The sequence below is a fragment of the Myodes glareolus genome, chromosome 23 (genome assembly GCF_982192425.1).
Source record: "Myodes glareolus chromosome 23, mMyoGla1.1, whole genome shotgun sequence".
NCBI lineage: Eukaryota > Metazoa > Chordata > Mammalia > Rodentia > Cricetidae > Myodes > Myodes glareolus.
The window spans coordinates 9,981,407-10,004,612 of NC_142048.1; the positions used below are offsets into that span (position 1 = coordinate 9,981,407).

General features: G+C 43.2%; 1 long non-coding RNA gene across 1 annotated transcript in view; it reads left to right on the top strand.

Annotated features, from left to right (window-relative positions):
* The first annotated feature begins 481 nt into the window (after positions 1-481).
* LOC146890646 (uncharacterized) overlaps positions 482-23,206 on the top strand; it is a 43,160-nt gene continuing 20,435 nt past the window's right edge. Inside the window, exon 1 of the long non-coding RNA XR_014998552.2 lies at positions 482-882. This is a non-coding gene — a long non-coding RNA (uncharacterized LOC146890646). The remainder of the gene's footprint in view (positions 883-23,206) is intronic.

Below are 23,206 nucleotides of genomic sequence, written 5' to 3' on the forward strand. Positions count from 1 at the left end.
TTAAAATCTGGCTCGTATTTCACAGAGTTTTCTTCCTTCTCCCCTCCCTCCCTTCCCTCCATTTCTCCCTCCCTCCCTCTCTCCCTCCCTCCTTCCTTCCTTCCTTCCTTCCTTCCTTCCTTCCTTTCTTGCTCACTTCACTTAATCGACATATGAAAAAGAGGCATTTTTGTTTTTCTGAGTTTAGGTCACCTCAATTAATATAACACTTTCCAGATCCAGCCATTATCCTGCAAATTTCACTAACAGAAAACATTGACTAAGAAGAAAGGAAAGCCCAAAAGCTCCTCACTGTGGGGCAGTAGCAGAAAGCCCTGAAAAGGGACTCGTGAAAACAAAACCCAAACTCAGCAAGCAGTTACGAAGTCTGAAAGTGCGCATGGCTGGGAAGTTACATGCGCACGAGGTTCTGTTCCCTCCAGCCCGGCTGTGTCCTTAAAGTTAAAGGATCAACCACAGTCATATGTCACGCCCACAAGGCTCCTGCGCGCCCGCCCACGGGTAGTGTTTGCCTGCTCACGGTCCTATAAGCTAGTGGTATTTGCAGATAGGTGTGTGATGGAAAAAAGTAAACAGCGCAATCCTCACACCACTTCCTGTTTCCTCGTCAGTTCTTCACAAGGAAGTGAGCCTTCATTTGTTTATGCTTTGCCTTGAGAGTATGGATTCACATTGGAGGAGTCCTGATTAAAAGCCAGGCAGATTAGGGAGTTCGGGCCAATGGACTAGCATCCTAAATCCACATTTTCATAGCCTGCAGGAGAGCGAATGAGACCGCACACTAACAAGCGAAGTTTCCTTCTAACCTGACACACTGAAGACTCTGTCCACACCAGCCTCACTGGGTCCTTCCTGGCTTCTCTCCAGATAGGAATGTTTCTGGTAAGTGATTATATGATTTTAATGTTTTCTTTACCTCAAAATGAAACTTTTTTATTCATCCATATGGACTGGTAAGATGTTTTCCTAGTCCAGATACAAGAGTCTGCTGCATGTTTCTTCCTGAATGCATTTTTTAACTGTAAAAAAATGTATTTTTTAACTTCCCAAGAGGAAAAAGGACAGTGTCTACTTTGCTAGAAACATATCCTGAAAGGGGCTTCCCTCTCCTCTGCTACGTTTCTCTGGTTTGTCCTGATTTTTCTTCTCCAAAGCTAAAAATAATGAGTATTTTTGTTGAATTCATGAGCAATTGAACAAACTAAATTAAACCACAAAGCTTCACTGAGTTCTGGTACTTTCTTACTGTGGAAAACACGGTACCACGAAACAAGAAAGAACTACAAAGAAAAATGCTGGGGAACACAGTTAAATAAAGCCCTTCTTATTTATTATTACAGTTAAAAGCAGATTAAATGATAGCATTTCCTCTTGAATATATCCCTTTATATAATGACCAGCTGATAAAAATCTGTGGCCCACATTATTTTTCTACATATTCGATCTAGAAATTTTAGGGAGGATGTGCAGGTATGAACACATCTCCACAGGTTACACTGAGCCAACTGACAAGTCAGATTTGCTCATTATGTGATAAGTGTGGAAGTTTTGCTTGAGTCAGGATAGAGAGCAAACGAAATTGCATTGTTAACAATTTTTAAGGCTCTTTGGGGTGCAATACTTATGGTAAATATATATATATATATATATATATATATGCGTTTACAATGGCTTTTTGGGTTTTTGTTTGTTTGTTTTTGTGCCTAAGGTCAGTTATTTAGGCCTTCAGTGGCAATGCCTTTGTGCTCCCAGCATTTCATTTTGAAAGCAGCTTTGGCCTGAAGGAAAATGGAGTGACTGCATCAAGAATATCCAGAAATAAACAATATGAAAGTCATGATTAGCATGCTGTTGTGCTAGCTGCCTCTCTGGCTGTCTACAATCCATCTATCTACACCCCCATCAGTTTAGTTACATCATGTATATGAGGTATTTTAAGACCTCAGCAAACTTAAGTCTAAACAGTTAAGAAAATATGTCACTTGGGTTCACCATGTCACCTTTTTCCTAGGATAGAAACTCCTTCCCAGTGATATAGGAAGGAGACCTGGTGACTGGTCTGGAAGGGGTTGGAGTGGTAAGGGGAGGTGTGGCCAAAATATATTGAATACACCCGTGAAACTCTCAAAGAAGAAAATTTTAAAAAGACCCTTCAAAAAATTCCTGGCATAGTCATGTACACCTTTAATCCCAGCACTCAGGAGGCAGAGGTCAGTAGATCTCTACAAGCTTGCGGTCAACCTGGTCTATATCATAAGACTCTACCTCAAAAAAAAAAAACCACTGAAATACATAATATTTAACGTGGCATTTGGTGAATGTAGTACAAATCTCTGTCGAGGTATAGAACACCACTCTCACTCCCTAACTAGAAAATTCTTCATTTTATCTAGTCAGTCATTATTCATTCCCCACAATGGCAAATATTCTTCTCCTCAATACCTCAATACACTATGCACACACACGTAGAGTTTTTAAAGACTTATTTGTGTTGTATCAGTATTGTTGAATGGTATTTCATTGTGTGAATATATAAGAATCTACATGTGAATTCTCTGGTTGATGGACACCTAAGCCTGGTCCAATTTTGGCTATTGTGAATAAGCCTGTCGTGAATCTATGCACATATTTTTCTGGATATGTTTTCAGCCTCTTGTGTAAATATATGGGAATAGAATTGCTTGACCCTAATGTAAATTTTCATTTTGATTATGTAAGATACTTTGTATAATTTTAACACCCTCAAAAACATTGTATGAAACTGGGCAGGCAGGTTTTAGACTCTGTGAGTTTGAAGCCAGCCTGGTCTACGGTGACTTTCAGATCGTCTAAGGTTACATAATTAGGTCCCGTATTTTTAAAAAGCTTTAAAAAATAACAATAATAATATTAAATAGTATTTAGGCTTCATGACATAGTATAAGTAACATATTCTTGCCACTAAAACTATTACAAAAAGGTAAATAAGCAATTTCATCTTTGGAGCTACAGGTAGCAAACAGAACTCTCCCTTGGTTGATTTCTCTGCTTCCTATAATTCCATCATTAAGCCATCATCAGCACCATAAAACAATTAATTGCAATCCACTCTTGAACTTTGGCAAAGCTTATCTTGTCGATCTACAAAGCTAGTCAGAAGTGGATGCCCTTTGGAATCTAGCAATCCGCTCTTAACACACCGATATGCACACTATAGGAAGTCATACACAGTTCTCTTCCCTGTATAATCTAGAGTTATGAGGAGCTGGGTCAGGGAGTGTCATCCAGCAGTCCAGTGGCCACTGGCGATGAAGAACAGGAGGCTGCCTGCCTGTCAAACTCAAGACAATCTAATGAAGTCTCTGCTCTTTTGTCTTGCCTGCCTCCTCCCACATTCCTCCACCCCTGCCATAATTTCCAGGGTCCTAGAAAGAAATGCCTACAGAAGGGACAAAATACATTATTTCTTCAGACCCTGCCCCATACCCTACATTCACGGAGTTGAGAGCAGGGTCAGGAAGTGATGAAATGAGAAACTCAGAGGCAAGTAGATCTTTGGGACTTGAAGGCCAACTTGACATACATAGCAAATTCCAAGCCAGCCAGGTCTACACAATAAGCCTTTACCTCAAAAAGGAAAAGTTTAGGGAGTTCCAACATCAGGATCCAGGTCTGACATTCTAAACAAGCAATGTTTTTGAATCAGGCATGGCCACACACTTCTCCTGTCTTAAACAGTTACCAAATTCTAATAACTGAATGACTCTCTAATTTCATCAAAATTACTAGATACACACATTCAACAACATCTCCAGAGAGCCAGGCCAGGTAGCCAACACTTTGAATCCTAGCACTTTAGAGACTAAAGCAGAAGGATTTCTGAGTTTAAAGTCGGCTTGTCTTGAAACGAGCAAACAAAAAGCACACAGGACATTGAGGCAGGAGGATCAGAAGTACAAGGTCATTTTACTTACAAGATTGAGGCTAGTCTGAGCTACAGGATAAAAAGTATTTCTTCATGTGCAGCATACAGGTCACCTCGATCCTGTCAGGCTGACGAGCATGGGAGCTGCTGGCCTTGGGGGAGATGTGATTCCACCCTGTGAAAAAAAATGAACTCTTTGAAAACCCTGCGAAAGAGGAATTCTGCTGGCACCCGCTCCCATGCTGAAAGTGGAACTCAAGCGAATCTGAAGTTGGAAAGACTGTGGAGATTGATTAGTTTTCAGTCACAGAACGATTCGGATTGCTTTGTTAGCGTATGACCCGGTACCTAGAGTAAAAGGGGACTTAGAAAATATTAAAGTTTCTATTCCCAGCATGAACCTGAGAGCAGAGTGCGCACACTCAGGAAAGAAAAGCCAAAGGATCTAGGAAGGCACACCTTCCAGAGCTGCCGACTGCTAGTGCTTCCTTCAGCAACATGAATGTCTACTGCCTGGAGACTTCCATGAGTGCAGCAAAGGAAAAGCACAAACCCTTGTGTGGCTTTTAATTCTTCCAAGCTTTTATGTTGTCCCTTATAATCACAAATCATTTTAAAGGTGGTGGCGGCGCACGCCTTTAATCCCAGCACTCGGGAGGTAGAGGCAAACAGATCCCTATGAGTGTAAGGCCAACCTGGTCTACAAGACCTAGTTTCAGCACAACTAGGGCTGTTACACAGAGAAACCCTGTCTCAAAAACACAAACAAACAAAAAAATCCATATATATCTATATCTATATATAGATATAGATATATAGTCATAAATTATATTACACGTGATCTTATGTACAATTTTATATATGATATACATGATGTATAAAATTATATTTAATATCATATATTTTATAGAGATATAGGAAGTGATATTAAAATGAAGTCAGACAGGCATGATGGTACAAGCCTTTAATCCCAGTACTCAGGATGCAGAGGAAGGTAGGTCCCTGAGTTCTAGGCCTGTCAGAGCTACATATCGAGACTCGATCTTAAAAACAACAAAAAAGTCTATTAGTAAGTAACAAAACTAAAAGTAAGTATACTGTGTAGAGGTTTTCCTGGGCCAGGGGGTGCAGACCTGTAATCCCAGTACATAAGAGGTTGAGGCAGAAGGATGGCAAATTCTGGGCAAGCCTTCATGAGACAGACAGAGAGACAAAGACACAGATTGACAGACATGATAGCTCATTTCTGTAATTCAACACTTGGGATACTAACACAGAAAGATTGCAGTAAGTTTGAACCCAGTTTGGACTAATAGTGAGTTCCAGGCCAATCTGGCATGCAGCCTGAGATCCTGTTCAATAAATACATGATAAATAAACATGAAATGTTGGAATAAAAAAGGCAATATTTATTTGGGTGAAAGTAGTCAGTTTTTTATTTTTACTTTATTTTATTGATTTATTTTGAGGCAGAACCTCACAATGTAGTCCTGGCTAGCCTGAAACTCACTATAGACACCAGGCTAGTCTCAAACTCGTAACAGTCCTTCTGCCTTAGTCTCCTGAGTTTGGGACTAAAAGTGTGTGCCACCAAACCCTGCCCATCACTTTTAAAATAGCCACGTGAGGGGCTGAAGAGACCACACAGTGTTTAGAACTGCTTGCTGCTCTTGCAGAGAACCTGAGTTCAGTTCGTAACACAATGGCCTATAACTCCAACTCCAGGATACCTAACTCCCTCTTCTGGCCTCCTAGGGCCCTCATAGCCACATGCACACACACATATACAGACACATAAATACACGTAAAATGAGATACATTCCTTTAAAACACCGGTTGGCTGAGTGGAAGAGATCACTCAGTGATTGAGAACACTTGCTGCTCTTGCCGAAGATTCTAGTTAGGTTCCTGGAACCCACCAGGTGGCTCACAGTAGCCTGTAATTCCAGTTCTAGGGAACCCAATTCCCTCTCTGGACTTCATGGCACCCATGGAGATATACACATTTATATTCACAAATGCCCATGCACACACACACACAAGTAATTAATTAATCATGTAGAGTAGATGGGATTGCTACATGATTAATTAATCATGTAGAGTAGGGTCCCAGCACTTGGAAAACAGAGGCAAGAGGATCAGGAATTCAAGTTCATCCTTGCTGTGGCTTTACAGTAGGCCCGAGGCCTGGAGCTCCATGGCATTATGTAGTATATATAGCTATTTACTATGGTTGATACGTATATAGTATATGTATTTATTTGATGCATATAGTATTTAATTTTGAAAAAGAGTCTTTTTCCTTTTTCTTTCTTTCTTTCTTTTTTTTTTTTTTAATTTTTGAGACAAGGTTTCTCTGTAGCTTTGGAGTCTGTCCTGGAACTAGCTCTTGTAGACCAGGCTGGCCTTGAACTCACAGAGATCCACCCGCCTCTGCTTCCCAAGTGCTGGGATTAAAGGCGTGCGCCACCACCGCCCAGCTGTTATATGTATTTAACTCCCAAGAGAAGAGTCATTGAGCTAATTTTAAATTTTAAATTTCAAAGCCAAATACAAACTGAGACTAAATTTTTAAAAAAAAAAAATCGTTTACCATGCAAACCTACAAGGGCAATTCTCGACAGACGCAGGAAGAGATCTGAACCACAAGGGCTATGCTTGTTGAGAATTACCAAGTGCCAGGCTCCATTCAACATGTCTCATTGCAGACCATCCTCCCTAGAACTCCGAAGGCTGACTTTCTAAACAAAGAACTAACCACAGTGTGTGCTGCTCCTGTAGGACAGAGAATCTCATTCCAGGCAATGTTCTCAGCTAAACTTAAATGAAAGCACGACCACTTGAACATTAACCCTGTAAATGTGGATGTGTAGGAAAACATCAAGCCGTCTCCCTTAAATATACATAATTTTTACATGCAATTGTACTTCAATAGAGCCAAAAGTCTTGTGGGTGGCATAAATCTCAAAGAATTTCTGAAACATGATAATAAGAGAATGATACAGAAAGATCTTAGATGGGCATAATAGGTGCTTTTCATCCTGATGATATGAAATTAAGTGGAAATAAAGATTCTTGGAGGTGATGGCACACACCTTTGATCCCAGCATTTAAGAGGCAGTAGCAGGCAGATCTCTGAGTTCAAGGCCAGCCTGGCCTATAGTGCCAAGTTCCAGTATAGTCAGGGCTACACAGAGAAACTCTGTCTAAAAAGTAAAAAACAACAACAACAACAACAAATAAATAAATAAAATAAAAGATTCTAGAGGTTGGAGATATGGATTTGCTGTCTAGAGAGCGTATTGCTTTCGCAGAAGATTCAAGTTTGGTCCTCATAACCAATGCTAGTAACTCCAGGGAGAAGTGATCAGCTGGCCTTGGCCAGCAGCTGAACATACCCACACACAGACATGCACACATCTACATACATCTTACCTAGTGTTACTATTGCTGTGATAAAACAGCAACACCACAAACAACTTGGGACAGAAGGAGTTTATTTCAATACTTCCACATCACAGTCCAGTATCAAAGGAAGTCAGGGTCAGAACTGAAACAGGGACCGCAGGGAAAAGCTGCTGCTTACTGCTTGCTTCCCTTGCTTGCTCAGTTGCCTTTTTTATACAGTCAAACCCACCTGCCCAGGGATGCCACTGCCCTTCATCATTAATTACCAACAAGGAAATGCCTTCCAGGCATGGTGGTCCACACTGTTAATCCTAGCTTTCAGGAGTCAGAGTTGGGCGGATCTCTGAGTTCAAGGCCAACCAAAGCTATACATTGAGACCTTATCAAAACAGAAGAAAAGGGAAGGAGGGAGGGAGGGAAGGAGGGAGGGATGGAGGGAGGGAGGGAAGGAGAGAAGGAGGGAGGAAAGGAGGGAGGGAGGGAAGGAGAAAAGGAGAGAGAGGAGAAAGGAAGGATGGAAGGAAGGAAGGAAGGAAGGAAGGAAGGAAGGAAGGAAGGAAGGAAGGAAGGAAGGATACTGTGGGTGGTTTGAAAGAAAATGGCCCCCAAAGAGAATGGCACTATTGGGAGGTGTGGCCTTGTTGGAGTGGGGGTGGTTTTGTTAGAGGGAGTGTGTCACTGTGGAGGCGAACTTTGAGGTCTCTTATGTGCTCAAGCCACGCCCAGTGTTTCAGTTCATTTCCTGTTGCCTTTGGATCAATATGTAAGGACTTTGAACTCCAGAACCATGTTTTCCTACATGCTGCTTTGTTTCCCACCATGATGATAATTAATGAACTAAATCTCTGAATTGTAAGTGAGTCACCACAATTAAATTTTTTTTCCTTTATAAGAGTTGCGATGGTGATGGTGTCTCTTTACAGCAGTAGAAACCCTAAGACAAATACCCTTATAGATATGCCCACAGGTTAACCTAACAAATATAATTCCACAATAGTAAATGCTCCCCCTCTTCCTAGGTGTGTTAAGCTAACCACAAAACTAACCAGGACACACGTACCCAATTATAAAAATGTAAAATAATATAGGTGGCAGAAGAGATCTGGTGGGTTCAGACTGACGGTAGGCACAATATGAAAATAAAAACAAAAGCTGACCGTGGTGGAACATGTCTGCAAGCACAAAATCTGAAAGGCTGAAGTAGAAAGATCACAGGTTCAAGACCAGTCTGATGTATATAGCAAGACTCTGCCTCACAAAACAAAACTAGGGACTGTAGGGGTTAAAAGCTAAAATAGATAGCTCTGGGTTAAAAACACTTGCTGCTTTTGCAGAGACCTCTGGTTCTGCTCCCAGCACCTATGCGGCAGTTCACAGTTATCTGCACCTTCAGCTTCCAAGGGACTCGATGCTGTCTTAGTTTGGGTTGCTATTGCTGTGATTAAACCCCAAGACCAAAAGCAACTTGGGGAGGAAAGGGTTTATTTGGCTTATACCTCCATATCACTGTTCTTCATTGAAGGCAGGCAGGACAGGAACTCAAACGGCAGGAACCTGGATGCAGAAACTAATGCAGAAACCATGGAGGAGTGCTGGCTACTCCCTTGCTTCCTGTTGCTTACTCAACCTGCTTTCTTAACCCAGAACCACCTGTCCAGATATAGAACCACCAACAATGGACTAATTAATAAAATGCCTTATAGGCTTGCCGAAAGACCAATCTTATGAAGACAGTTTCTTAACTGTGGTTTTGTACGGACCTCAAAGTTTGCTCAGGACCCTCCAAGAACAAGTTCTCAGCACATAGGAGATTTGTTTGTCCCAGAGGGACAGGGGGCAAGGATAAGGAACATAGGCAGGAGAAAGAGGATGAAGAGGAAGAGGAAGGGAACAAGGGAGAGGGGATAAAGGAGTAAGAGAGGGGCGTTAGGGATATTTGTCCCAGAGAGACAAAGACTGCCTCTGGATAGAGAGGAGACATAGGCAAATGGCAGTTTATAAAGAAAAAAAGCGAAACCCCGTGTTAGGATGAGGTGTTTAATTTTAATTGGGGGTGTTAATTAGGTGAGCCAAAAGAGGGTTTTTTTGATTGCTAGACTTCAGTACTCTGATAGCTGAACGTTGGTAGTCAACCTCAGAGAGAGAAGTGGCCAAATAAGGTGCCTAGCTTTAGGGATATAATCTCACAGTTTTTGTCAAGGTAGAAAGAATGGGGGTGAAGCAAGACCTGCCAGAGCCTTGCTTGCTACACTGGAGCCAGTTAAGGCCCTTGAGGTTTCCTCCTCTCAGAAGGCTCTAGCTTGTGTCAAGATGATATAAAAATATCCAGCACAGACACCCTCTACTGGCCTCCACTGACACTGCATACAAGTGGAACACACATATTTGAGCAGGCAAACATTCATAACACATGAAATAAATAAGTAAAAAAAATTAGAAAAAATGGTGTCTGGTGTGTAATTCTGTTGGTGGATCACTTATGTAGCATGCATAAAGTTTAGGGTTCAGTTTCCAGCACTGAATAACCTAGCATGGTGGAGCACACTCCAGAGGTAGAGCAGGAGGATCCAAAGTTCAAAATCTTCCTCATATACATAGCCAAGTTCACGGCCAGTCTTTGACTATTTCTAAAAAAGTAAGTAGGGACTAGAGAGATATCTCGATGGTTACAAGCACAGGCTGCTTTTCTAGAGGACTTGAGTTCAATTCCCAACACCCTTTCTTACTCTAGTTCCAAGGGATCAGACACCCCCTTCTGGTCTCTGCAGGCACCAGGAATGTATATGGTATGCAGACATACGTGCAGGCAAAACACCCACACATATAAAATAAAATAATTTTTAAAGGGAACAATAAACAGACATATAAGCGGTTATGGGTAGAAGGAGAAACTACAAGGCAAGTGTTGCTCAGCTGGGATCCTTGCGAGTCGACCTAACCCAAAACATGGTCTTTCCTGTTTTTAATTGATTGTTCTACTTTAGATAAGACAGGATATAAAAGAGAGAAAGCATGGGAAGAAAATACAGAATTGTGTCATCTGGGAGATGTTTGTTTAGAAAACAGAAAGGTAGCCCCAGTGGTTTGTGAATCTTCATAAGAAAGTGGCTTTCTACCTCCATGCTCGGGAACCAGATGGTAACAATTGCATGGGGGAGATTTCCGCTAGTCTGAGCAAAGTTCCTAACAAGCAGGATCATTTGGATTTAGTGTTTTGAGTTAGCTGGTGATGAGCCGCTGGTCACTGGGGAAATCCAAGCACAGGCAGGGTACTGATCTGACCAAATCTCCGAGGGAGAATTCAGGGTTTGCAGAGAATTCAGTGATTGCGGAGAATTCAGGGATTGCGGAGAATTCAGGGATTGCGTGGTATTGGAGTTAACTTCCTTGTCTTTGTCTTTGTCGCTGTGACACAAAAACCACTTAAGAGCGAAAGGGTTGATTTTGGCTTAGAGCCCCAGAGGGACACAGTTAATGACAGGCAGAGAGTGCATGGGGACAGAAGCTTTAGGTGAGCAGGTCACACTGCTTGTAGTCAGAAGAAGAAAGGGCAGCAAGTAGAACCAGGATAGACAGCTTCAAGCCCCGCCCCCTGTGATGCACTTCCTCCAGCAAGGTTCAAGGCCTGTCCACTGTAAAGTACCCACTCCAGCAAGACAGCAGATTCTAAAGGTTCCATAACCTTTCCAAAATGCTTCAGCCGCTGGCGACCAAGTGTCTAAACATATGAGCTTATGACGTGCATTCTACATTCAAACCATAGCAGGAACTTTTAATATTTTTCCCACATCTGAAATTTTATTTAGAGGAAATTTCTCAGGGATCAAATACCATTTAAACGGGAAGACATGTATGGAGTTGTCCAAAGGGCAGGGAAAGTAGTCAACATTTAGGGACCGGGGATGTACTACATTCCAGTTGGTAACATGCTTGCCTGGTGTGCACAAGGCCTTCTGGTAGCATATAAACCAGGTAGGGTGACGCTTGCCTCAGAGAGTACAGCAGAGGGATGAGGAAGGAAAGCCTCAGCTACAGAGTGAGTTTGAGGCCAGCCTAGGTGACATGAGATGCTGTGGGGAAAGGGTGTAAATGGAGAGAGGAAGAGAGATGTGGTAAGTTAAAATGGTGGGAAATAGGGGCTAGAGAGATGGCTCAGAGGTCCAGAGAGCTTGCTGTTGCAGAAAGCAGGGGTTCAATTCCGAGAACTCACATAGGGTACTCAGTAGGCTGTAGTTCCAGTTCTGGGTGATCTTCTGCCATCTTCAGGCCTCTACAGGAATCATTCAAAGTACCTATATGCGTAAAACAAAATCATAATTTTTAAAATTTTAATGTGAGGTAGACGTAATAGTCATTTCTATTCCACAGCTCAAAGTTCAGACATGGAATAAACTAATAAGACCATTGTCCACCTGCATGAGCCTAGACCATGAAGAGACAACTCTAGAACACCCGCGTATAGATGAACATGTGGTGTTTTCTCAGAGATGGGAAAGATTATATTTTATAGCCCTCTCCTCTTTGCTTTCTAACTGTGGACACGTGGCCAGGTGCCACGTACTCTATCCGCCATAATGGACTATGTCCCTTCAACAGTGAGTCCAAATCAACCCTTCCTTTAAAAAGAGAGAGGTTATAGTTCAAAGTCTTGCTTTGCAGACAGTGGTCATTGTTAGTCTTCTGCTGCCACTTTAAGAACTAACCACGCCCACCCCAGCCACTTTTGGACCTCCCCCGCAGCCATCTTCTCTCTTCCCTCTCTGGTGCCTGCGTGCGTGCATGCCTCTGTGTGTGTGTGTGTGTGTGTGTGTGTGTGTGTGTGTGTGTGTGTGTGTGTGTTTGTCTCGTCTCCTGTGTACGTGTGCCTTTGTTCTCTCTCTGTTTTTCTCTTCTTTAAGAAATAAATGTCTCCCTCTTCTTTAAATAATACTATGTCCTATGAGCCTTTTATCCACGGTAACCGCCCGCCTGACTCCCCCGGCCGCATGGCACTGCAGGGACTCACGGCCATCCTTGTCAGACTCAGCGAGCTGCCCGGGACATCCCATCATGGTATTCTTTTTAAAAGAACAAAAGTCATCCCATAACAGAAACCTGTACCGCTTCCACACCCTCACGGACACAGCAGAAGGACAGACGCTTAACGGCAGTCAATGCTCACAGAGCAGGTGTGTTCGTGAGACATTTGTCCCAGAAGGAGGACAGAGGAGGGAGCCAGGAGACAGCATCATAATGGGTTAGTGCCAGTCTGTGCGTTAGCTGGAATCTGTGAGAATATCTGTGCTCACTACAACTTTTCTTCCCAAGGCCATGGAGAATGAGGAAGAGATATACATGGATCTAATCTCCATGGGAAGTAGAAAAAGACAAGGTCTCCTGAGTAAACTGGGAGCGTAGGGATCATGGGAGAGGGTAGAAGGAGAGGGGGGAGGAAGGGAGAGGAACGGAGAAGAATATATAGCTTAATAAAAACAATTTAAAAAGAAAAGAAAATGAGGAAGAGAGAGGTGGTGGCTCAGGCCTTTAATCACAGTACTTGGGAGGCAGAGGCAGGCAGGGATACACAGAGAAACCCTGTCTCAAAAAAAGAAAGGAAGGAAGGGATGGAGAAAAAAGAAAGAAAGAAAATGAAAAAGAAAGAGGAAGTGTTCACATGAGCTCACATGAATCTTTTTTTTCTCTCTCTCTTTTCCTCCCAGCCTGTCATTTTCTGATGTAGCCAGACGTTAGAATTCAAATACCAAAAACATTCCTTGGTAACCAGAAAGTTTACCTATTTGCTTGGGTTGTGAATGGGCTCTTTACTTGAACACTGGCAGATGTTTTCTTTGGGCTAAGGCATTCATTTGACCAGGTACGGCGGCCCTCAGTGCACACACAGCGTTTACACAAGGGAGGAGACTGGATAAGAAGGGCCTGTTCCTCACAGTCCCCAAGCTATCACTCAAGGGTGCCACATCACAGAAAAGCAGAGCGCATTGTAGTGTGAGAGCGAAAGGGAAGGGACAAAGGAGAAGGGCATAGCCCTCTGGAGAGAGGACGGGGTAGGAAGGACGCCGCTGGCAGGACTGTGAGACTCTGAGGCCATTTTCCAAGTGCACGTACTATCCTCTGGTTGAGGTGTTAACATGCAGCAGTCTGCCCGGTCTCACCGAGACTTCTGAGCATGTTCACAACCCACATTTCCATCCCCTTGAAATCCAGGTTTCTACACTAAGCTGTTTGTTCGTGGGCTTCTCTCATTGACTGAGTCAGGGAAGACTCATGGAAATTTTTACTACATTTCTAGATGCATTTCAGAGGTAGCGTGCACCAAGCCTTGGGTGTGAGCCCCGGAGCTGCATACAACAGACATGGCTGTGTAGACCTGTAATCCCAACACCCAGGGAATGGAGGCAGGAGACTCAACTCAAGATCACAAAAAGTATGAGACACTGTCTCAAAAAAAAAAAAAAAAAAGAAAGAAAGAAAGAAAGAAAGAAAGAGAAAAGGAGAGAAAGGAAAGAAGGAAAAAAAGAAAGAAACTTGTATTACTCTACACTAAAGTCATTTTTCTAAGCCCTCCCAACACAGGGGAATAGTAAAGACCTGTGGCCATGGAGCGTTAGTTCATGGGCAGTGCAGACGAACAACAAAACCCCGTGGATCATAAGCACTGTAATGACAACTAAACAACATCAAACCCAGTTTTGACTAGAGCACAGGAACAGGAACTTCCTTGCAGAAAAAAAAAAAGAAAAGAAAATAATAAACCAGCATATGGGGTATACAACCCAAGGAGAAAAGAGCTGCTTTTCAGATATTCCTGCAAGAATTTCGAGAAACACCATCTTTGTATTTAGACAATTTGTGTGTGTGTGTGCATGCATGTGTACATGTGTGTGTGTGTATGTGTGTGGTGTGTGGTACAGTATGTGTGTGTGGTCTATATGTGGTATATGTCTGTGTGGTGTGTATGTGATATATGTATTTGTGGTGTGTATGTGATATGTGTGTGTGTGTGGCAGATACATGTGTGTGTGTGGTATATATGCATGAGTATATGATGTGTATGTGGTGTGGGTATGTGAGGTGTATGTATATGTGTTTATATTTGATGTGTGTGGTGTTTGGGAGGTATATGTGGTATGTGTAGTGTGTGTATGGCATGGGGGTGTAGAATATGTGTGAGGTATATGTGTGTGGTGTGTATGTATGTTTGTGTGAGTGTGTGATATCTATGTATAGTGTCTCTGGTGTGTGTGTGTGTGTGTGCACAGTGTGCGTATGTAGATGTGGTATGTGTGTCGTCTGTGTATGAGGAGCTATGGGGGTGTAGCATGTGTATGTGTGTGTACTCTATATGTAGATGTATGTGTGATATAAGTATGTGGTTTGTATGTATGTGTGGTGTGAGAGTATGGTATGTGTGTGTGCAGTGTGTATGTGCTGTGTGTATATGGTATGTGCGGTTTACACACTGGAACCTGAACCCAGGACATCACATATGCTAAATACACATTCTGCCACCAAACTGTACCCCGGCCTGGAGAGAGTACATGCTGACCAGTTTTCACACCCCGACGGTGGTGGTAGAGCGTCTTTGTAGGATTAAGGGTATGGTGGGGAGAGTGCCTACTCAAGGGCTGGTCCGTCTGACGTAATCAGGTTCCTCGTTCAGAAGTCATAAGGATCTGACACTGTCGCCTACTGTGTGGTTTCATCTTCACACAGCTTTCCACTGAAAAGGGGGTGGGGGGGAATGTTATTTTACTGGGATTACAGCCCAGGAGATGCTGGAGTAGAAAGAATCCACTGTGGCCTGTATCCAAAAGACGACAGCGGTTAGCTCCGTCCACAGCACCTACACTGACATCCTTGTTTCAGCTAAGGTACAGCTCAGCTGTAAAGTGCTTCCCAGCAGACACAAGGCTCCAACCACTAAGCTAATAAATAGACGATAGAATATTATACAAAGCCAGGCATGGAGGCACACACTTGTAATCCTAGCACTGGGAAGCTGGGGCAAGATAAGCACAGGAAGTTCAAGGCCTGCCTCGACTGTGTGACGTGACCCTGTCTCAGAACAAGCAAGCAAAAGTGGGGTTTGGTTTTGTTGTGTTTCAGGGCTGCCTGCCTGTCTGCTTGCTTGCTTGGAGACAGGGTCTCACTTCGTAGCCCAGGCTGGACTGGAACTCACAGAGATCCATCTGTCTCTGTCTCCCGAGAGCTGGGATTAAACTCAGGCACCACCACACTCAGCAAGCAAGAGTGTTAATCCCAAACACAGAATGAAACTGTGGGACATGTAAGGCGGTTTGACATCAGCATGTAGCACCGTAGAACTGCAGCATCCCTGAATTCAGCCATTCTTCCTTCTCAACCCTTCAGCAAGCAGACACCACTAGGTGGCACCACAGATCTCTTTTCTTGTCTTTTCTCGTTTTCCTGAATATTGGCAATAAAAATAAGTTCTGGTTTCTGTAACTCCGTAGCAGAATTAATAATCTTCACAGCCTTTGAAGAAGCAGGTGTGATCCATTCAATTTTGAAATATTGATAAGTCAGAAGATGTACATAAGCATCTTTCTCTGCTACCCATGGGGTTAACATTCCCACGCTCAACTCACAATTCTGTGGGTTGGTTTTGCTGGTGAGTCTCATCTCCTTCCCTCTTTCCTGAATGAGTCTTGGGTCCCTCTGCTCCCTCATATAGCCAGTAGAATGCTCACATTCCCCTGCACGTCCTTCTATAGACCCTGGCTTTGTCTCTTCCCTTTTTCTTCTTTTTGCTAAATTTCACTATTGCTAAAATATTAGCACAGAGCTACAAAACCTCACACTGAGATGTTTCCCCTTTGCCGTTTGTCCTCCTCTATCCTGCGTGTGGAGATGCAGCTACTATAAAATCAGCTTCAGTCTGTCTGGTCCTACTGAGGATCTGTGTTCACTTTAACAGGGGCCAGTGAAGTGACTCAGCGGGTAGAACACTGCACAAGATTCATGACCTGAGTTGCTCCCTGGAACCCATAGAAAGGTGAAAAGAGAATAGACTCGACAAAGTTGTCCTGGGACTTCCATACCTGTGCTGTGGCATGTACATGCACACACACACACCATCCACACACACACACACACACACATGCACACACACCACAAACACACACACACACACACACACACACATGCATACACACATCATCACCACCATTCTGGGCCTTCTTTTAAAAATAATGTTGAAATATTGAGCATGGTGGCACACACCTTTAATCCCAGCACTCGGGAGGCAGAGGCAGGTGGATCTCTGTGAGTACAAGGCAGCCTGGTCTACAGAGCAAGGTCCAGGAGGACAGCCAAGGCTACACAGAGAAACCCTGCCTCAAAAAAAAAAAAAAAAAAAAAAAGGAAGCTGGAGTTTTGTGTAGTGACCTCCTGCTCTCCATGTAGCTGCAGTGGGATTTGAACTCCTATCTTCCTGCATCCACCTCTCAAATACTAGGATTATAGGCATATACTGTGGTACTGTTCCATCTTAGTTTAAAAACCATTTAAAAATTGCATTTATTTTAATTTTGTCCATATTTGCACTCCAGATTTTAAAAAGTGGGAAGGAGGGTGCTGGCATGGTGGTTCAATAATCCTAGCAGTAGGGAAACAGAGGCCAGGTAGATCTCTGTGAGTTCAGTTCAAGGTCAGCTGGGTCTACAGAGGAGTTCAGGCTAGTCGAGGGTCTGAAGTGAGACAGTATATAACAGAGAGAGGGGGGAGAGAGAGAGAGAGAGAGAGAGAGAGAGAGAGAGAGAGAGAGCTTTTACTTGCAGTCTGCAATCTCATCTACAGAATATGTTGAGATCACCTAACTATCACACTGAAAGGAACCTGAGGCCTTAGGGAACAGACTAACAAATTCCTCCTTACACAGTAGATGAAGTGTTTGAGGTGGGAAGATGTGCCTCTCTTTCTCTAGGTGTCTTCAGAACTCCCCTAGGCTCTTGGCCGTGTTTTAAATGGTTGGGATTTGTCTAAATGACACAGAAAGACAGACAGCAGTTGTTCCAAGCAAGATAGACTACAACTGTGTGCATGTGCATGCATGTGTGCTGCGTGCAAACTTATGTGTCTCAGTTAGGGTTCTGTTGCGGTGAAGAGACACCATGACCACAGCCAGTGTTAGAAAGGAGAACATTGTGGCTGGCTTACAGTTCAGAGACGTAGTCCATTATCATCACGGGTGATGACATGCTGGCATGCACATAGACAGGGTGCCGGAGCAGAAACTGAGAGTTAATACATCTTAAACCAAAGGAAACAGGAAGTGAACAGGACTAGGTGCAGCTTGAGCAAAGGTGACTTCAGAGCCCATCCCCGCAGTGACACACTTCCTCCAGCAAGGCTGTACCTCCTAATAATGTCATTCCCTTGGGGCCATTTTCCTTCAAACCACAACAATGTGTGTGCGTGCGTTCTCACAGAGACCAAGGACACTGAGTCTTCCGCCATCACTTGTCTCCTTAGTCCATGTAGCCAGCATCTCTCACTGAACCTGGAGGTAGGCTGTCAGCCACCAAATGCCACTGATCCTCCTGTCTCCTTCTCCCACTGCGCTGGGGTTATAGGTGCGTGCACAGTCACACTAGGCTTCTTCTGCTTTTTAAGATTTTTATTGTTTTTATTATGTGACCTATGGGAGTGCAGACGCTTGATGAGGCCAGCAAAGGGAGCCAGGCTCTGGAGCTGGAGTTACAGACAACTGAAAGCCACCTGACTAGGGGCTGGAGTCAAACTTCAGTCCAGCCCCAGTGTTACAATTTTTCCTCAGGAACTATCTCCTATCTCTATATTTGTGGCCTTACGTTGGAGTCTGAAATTAGTATCTTTCTAGTTGAATTGTTAACATATAATCATTATTTGAGTTAGGGTTCAGATTTGTGATTTAACACAGCAAGGATTGCTAAAAAATAAGTTCCAGGGTCTTGAGATTTTTACACACATGCACACGTGCGCGCACGCACACGCACACACATACACACACACACACACACAAATACCTTTAATTATATATTTGTATCGGTTATTTCTCACCTTAAAGCAAAGACATTTTACTCTGAACCTGTATGTAGTCAGAGCAGATGGATGCCGACATTATTACTTCAAAAGATCTAAGAGAGACTGGAAATGTAGTTCAAAAGTTAAAACACTTGTTGTTCTTCCCAAGAACACAAGTCAGATCTTAGCACCCTCTTCTGGCAGCTCTTGGGTACCGGACTCCAGTTCCAGGAGATCCAATGCCCTCTTCTGACCTCCAAGGGCACCTTAATACATGCAGCTTACACACATAAATAATTAGGTAGGTAGGTAGGTAGGTAGGTAGATAGATAGATAGATGATAGATAGATGATAGATTAGATGGAGAGAGAGAGAGAGAGAGAGAGAGAGAGAGAGAGAGAGAGAGAGAGAGGTGGGTGATAGATATAACTATTTTATTGAAAAAATAATAAAATGAAATAGGGCGAGTGAGACGGCCCAGCAGGTAAAGGCACTGGCAGCATAAGCCTGACAACCAGCGCTGAATCTCCACAACTACATACGTGTTCACGGAGAGAACTGACTCTACGACGCGGTCCCTGGCCTCCACATACTTTCCACAGCACAGGCACTACACACATCATCCACACGTGCGATGGTAAATAATAAGAAGTGAGATGGACCCATTTTTACTAAGCTTCCAAACAAAAAGTCTTACAGAAATGTGTGATCATAGGCTTCAGATCCCCGTGTTCTTTTCCTGTTTATGCAAAGAAAATTTGAGTTAATCAGGCCAAGTTAATATTTAAAACATACACAAAACACCTTTTTTTAAAAGATTTGGTTTTTTGATTTTTATGTATGTGAGTGTTTTGTCTTCATGTATATATGTGTACCTTGTGAAAGCCTAGTGCCTGAAGACGGCAGAAAAGGGTGTCATATCCCCTGGGATGAAGTTCCAGACAGTTGTGAGCCACCATGTGGGGGCTGGGAACCAAATCCAGGTCCTCTATAAAAGAAGCAAGTGCTCCTAACCACTGAGCCATTTCTCCATCTCCCTATTCTTGCTTTTTGTTTGTATGCTTACTTTTGGTTTGGGATAGATTATATTTTTTATACAGAATTTTGGCTCTATAGACTAGACTGGTCTCAACTCACAATTATCCAACCCAGGCCACCCAAATACTAAAATGACAGCCGTATATCACCACACCAAGCCATACTTCATTTTCACCAAGGCCAATTACATTGCTCTGGGAACATAGGTGTTTTGATAAGTTTTAGCATCTGGGTTCGGTTATAAAATAATAATTGCTGAGCAGTTCTCTGGATTACGGTGTCCCTAAGACGATGTTCGTTTCCTACTGTAGGTGAAAACACCTTTTGGCTTCCATGGAGCTTCCATTCACCAACCTGGAGATGGCATTCATTTTACTGGCCTTCTTCATGTTTTCTTTGTTTTCTCTGGCTTCCATCTACACCAACCCTAATGAAAGGAATGAAGGTAAGACAGAAAAAGGAGGGACAGCCCTTTGTGGCCACTGTCTGACTTTTCCTTCACAATCATCTTTTTGTGTGACTGGATTTGGTTTTGTTTTCATTCTGTGTATGAGAATGAGTATGTTTGTTTTTATGGGTGGTGTGTGTGTGTGAGTGTGTGCGTGCACGCACATGCATGTGAGTTTACGTGTGCATGTGTGTTTATGTGTGTGTGAGTGTAAGTGTAGGCGTGTGTGTGTGCATGTTTGTTATGTGCCTTTATGTGTGTGCATGTGTGTGTGTTTATGTGTGCATGTGTATGTATGTGTGTGTGTGTCTTTATGGGTGAAGTGTATGTGTGCATGTTTGTTTCTGTGTGTGTGCATGTGCATGTATGGGTATGTGTGAATTTATATGTATATGTGTGCATATGTGCACATGTGTGTGCATGTGTATGTATTCATATGTATTTATTTGTGTGTGTGTGCTTATGTGTGTGTGTGCATGTCTGTGTGTGGTTTCATTTAAGTGTGTATGCCTGGGAAGAAGAAGCGTTCAAATGTTTTTTTTTAAAAAAAAAAAATTACTTCAGCCTCTGGAATGTAGCTTAGTTGTGGCTGGGAGATAGCCAGATGCTGGAGGGCTTGCCTACCCCACTGGAAGCCCTTAGAACCACAGACACCAGATGTGGCAGCAAACACCTGTAGTCTATCACTCTGTAGGTGGAAGCAGGGGGATCAAGGGTTCAAGATCCAGCCTGGGACACAAGAAACTCTGTCTCAAAAATAAATTAGTTCTCATTAAAGCTCAAACATACATAAAATGAAGATATAGTTTAAATCCCAAAGCCATGTTTTTGCCAATAATAGCAGGTGTTGAAAAGGAAGCAACGTGTTAGTGGGTCCAGACGCCACCAAGATCCATGCAGAATAAATAATAACTCAGGGAAAATTTTTGAGACCAAGAAAAATTATACATGTATGTATAAATACATGCCAAAGACATTTTAGATATTTTTAGAGAATAAGATAAAATCATAAACCAGTTGTGACTGTAGGTGTTTGTTTGTTTGTTTTGAGTCAAGGTCTCACATGTAGCCCTGACTGTCCTGGAACTTACTATATAGACCAGAATGACTTTGAACCCATAGGGTTCTTTACCTCACCAGTACTGAGATTAAAAGCATGTGCCAACTTGCCTGCCTATGCTTACAGCAGTTCGTTTTGCTTTGAATTTTTACGTTTTTATATGTATGAATGTTTTGCCTGTATGTATGTATGTATGTGGGATAAGTACATGCCTGGTGTCCGAGACGTCCAAAGAGGCACTGGACCCCTTGAACTGAAGTTACAGATGGTTCTTAGACCTTGAATGGGGGCTAGGAACCGAACCTGGGACATCTGCAGGAACAGCAAGTGCTCTTAAGCATGGAGCCGTCTCTCCTGCTCTTTCCCATTTGTGGATTTTAACCAAACTTTTCTCATAGACTCTTGTCTGTGAGAAGTACTGTCTGTGAAAGAGATGATGTCTCATAGACATGCAATGGTAAACAACGGATTAGAACACGAGGGTCCCACGAAATAGACACTCAGCTTCCTGCCAACATCTTTAGTGGGAATCCTAACTGGAGTCTGTAAAGCCTTGTTCTCGTTGCACAAAGTGCTTGGATTGCATTTGTTTAAAATGGACTTGGCTGACAGAGTTAGGCCAAAGCAGCATTTACTCTAACTGAGTGATAATGTGTTTCCCTCATATGGTGGTGACTTTGGGACTGACACAGCCTTCCATGTGGTCTTGAACCAAGACTATGTCTTTGCTTCCTTACCTTCACTAACCTCCAGCTCCACATTATGGACCAATCCAGAAGACTTGAAGCCAAATTTTTGGTCTCAGAAGTCAAACACCTAGACAAAATTGTGATTCTGTATTTCCAAAGCAAAAAAGGTAAAACCAATAATGCCTGGGGTGTGTGTGTGTGTGTGTGTGTGTGTGTGTGTGTGTGTGTGTGTGTGATTTAATTTATTTACTTACTTACTTACTTACTTACTTATTAAGATGGGGTCTTACTATTGTAGCCCTGTCTGGCCTGGAACTCACTACATGGACCAGACTAGTCTTTTGTTTTGGTTTTTTGGTATTTCAGTTTTTCAAGACAGGGTTTCTCTGTGTAGGCCTGGCTGTTCTAGAACTCACCTTGTAGATGAAACTGGCCTCAAACTCACAGAGATCCACCTGCCTTTGACTCCTTAGTGCTGGGATTAAAGGTGTGCGCCACTACACCCAGCTTACTTATTATTTTCAAGAAAATCTTTAATACTTTGAGAATTTCATGTATGTATCCGACACCACTTGATCACCTCCACTCCAACTTCCCACAGACGTCACGCCGGCAGATTCTCTCCCACCGTCGTGTCTTCTTTCTCTCATTCTGGAGCCACTGAGGCCAGTTACTACTGCCTATGTGTGCAGGGATGTGGGGTCATCAGGTCACCCAGGGGAGTTGATCCACTACCAGTGGCCACGTCCGCATCCGGCAGCCACCAACTGTCAACAGTGTTTCAGCTAAGGGTGGGGCCTTAGGTGTCACAGCAAAACCCATCATTTTGTATGCTGAGTTTAAAAAGTAACTTTTTAAAATACATTTTGAGGTTCACGGTATAGAGTGTTCACCTAGGAAGCACAAGGTTCTAGACTAAATCTCCAGTACCACATAAACCAGGAGTGTCCATGGACACCAGTGATATCACTATGTGGGAAATGAAGGCAGGAAGATCAGAGTTATCCAAAGCTTTATAGGGCGTTTACAGCCAGGGTTGGCTGAAGCTCTTAGGTCAAAAATAACAACAACAAAAACAAATAAATAAAAATCAAAAGTAGAAAAACAAACTAAGCTTCCTGTTACAGAGTTATCCATTCAACGATCATTTATCATCCTAGAAGTTAAGCATCCACTATGATCTCTAGGCCTAACGCAGGAGAGAAAGATCCACAGCGCTGATCACTACTCAAGCTCTACGCTTGAGGAAAGCAGCTGCACCTCAGATACAGCCCCCACCCTTTGCTTTCCCGAAAACCCTGACCCCCCGTGTGCCCCAGCAGCACGGCTTTGTCAGGAAGAACTGCGTGTCCCCATTCTTAGAGGAGACTCACTGTCTTGGCTCTGGGCTGCAAGAGCCTCCTGAGGCCCTGAGTTTACCTGACAGCGGCACAAACAGGCCTCTCCACCTTGTCTCAGGCAGTTGGCACCGGCTCCACACACTCCAGCTTTGTCTTACGGCTGTTGTGACTGAGATTAGAACTGTTTGTCCCTCTGAAGCTGGCGGGAGATAAAGATAAATGTTTCCTCGGAGGCTGACTGAAGGACCGTTCTTGTGATGGCGGTGGACCCAGGAGTCAACCACTCATCTGGAA